Consider the following 1,700-nt stretch of genomic DNA (forward strand, 5'->3'; position numbering starts at 1 on the left):
AAAATAGCTGGAATTTTGGCGTTAGTGAACTCCATGTTTACACGTCTATAACTGTTGAACGCAATATCCAAACTAATATAACTAACATAGCGTCGCTTTGTAGGTTATGTCAAGACCTTTCGAAGATGTATAGTATTGCCAGATACGAGCTCTGTAGCGCTTTATACATAGCCGCGAAATTCAAAGACAAAAACGGAAGGGAGATATTTGACAATCTAATATTAAAATTTACGTAAAGGTTTCATAACTGTATATATTTTGATAAAAGGATAATTCAATTTATAAATAAATACCAACATATAGGATATATATGTATGAACATGTTATAGAACAATTGGGTGTATTCCAAGATCTATTCTTCAATAATTGGTGGAAACCGCTTTACTTTTGAGTATCCTGCTTTATATGACACAAATGACCAACCTATAAAATATTCAAAATAAAAGACTTTGAAATAAATAATTTTATCTCTGTATTAAATGTATTAATTACTTGTTTCTATTAGGGAAATAGCTTCAGGGAATTATCTTCAAATATACATTTTCTTGGAAATGTATTTATACATATCAGTCCAAACCCATTGAGTGTGCTTCCTTTATTATTCTCGCTCTCATAATTAATGATTTTTTAATATTATAAAAATTTGTAGAATATGCACTTGTTAGACTTGCCACGGTTATTTTTAGTTATCCAAATGCAATTATGAAAACATGAAATAATCTGTAGCAAATTTAAGAAAAACAACATGCCTTCCAGTGAAAAAAATTTAATTATAGAAACAAAATAAGGAAATGCTCTTTAAGAAAACAAAAAGCCTAATTTTCGCCTAAACCCTGTCATTGGCTTCATTTAAATTGTTTATTTTATTAAATTCATGCTTTTTTAGGGAAATCATTGTAATATTGCTTTGATAAATTGTCGATGTTGTGAAAACTCTATACATGTGTATATATGCCTCCGAGCTTTTATGAAATATGCAAAAACACATATTGCTTATAAAATTTTAGGAGATATGAAAATTGAACTTTCCCGACAACAGAGATTTTAATTTCCTAAAACACATGCAAATGCCAGTTTTATGATTTTAATTTTGCGTGAAATATTGTAATATTTTTGTTGAATTTATTTTTGCCAACAGGAACCTTATTCCTCTACCGAGTTTAGGAAATTTCAGGAGTCACATCTGTAGTTACAACAACTGCAACCAAAAATCACACAAATACTCATACATATACACGCACACATATCCAGTGGCTCGCACTGTTTTTATTTTACCGTTTTTTTAAAGAGCGCGGATAACGGTTGTTAGGCGCGTACAGTGCTGTTATTGGCTGAAATAATCCAGAATTTATGTATTTCAATATTTTACTGTTTTTCATGTAAATAGCGGTATATTTGTAGATATGTAAATAACGAAGTGTGTGAGTGTGTAACTGTACTAGATACATACTACATATATATAAATTAATAAATACCAAAAGTATTATTTTCGTTAGCAAAACGAATAGGTAATAATAAAAAAAATAGAATTTTCTAAATGTTGTTGTTGTTGCATTCAAACAATGCGGAATAGCAATTAAAAACGCCACATTGTTATTGTAAATACCGACCGCTTGCAAAACGCCCGTCCGCGGTGGCGTTTGTGTGCGTGTAAATACGCCAACGAAGCTTGCGCCGTTTGTATGAAAGCTAATTTATTT

This window comes from Zeugodacus cucurbitae, chromosome 2 (assembly GCF_028554725.1).
Source record: "Zeugodacus cucurbitae isolate PBARC_wt_2022May chromosome 2, idZeuCucr1.2, whole genome shotgun sequence".
Classification (NCBI taxonomy): domain Eukaryota; kingdom Metazoa; phylum Arthropoda; class Insecta; order Diptera; family Tephritidae; genus Zeugodacus; species Zeugodacus cucurbitae.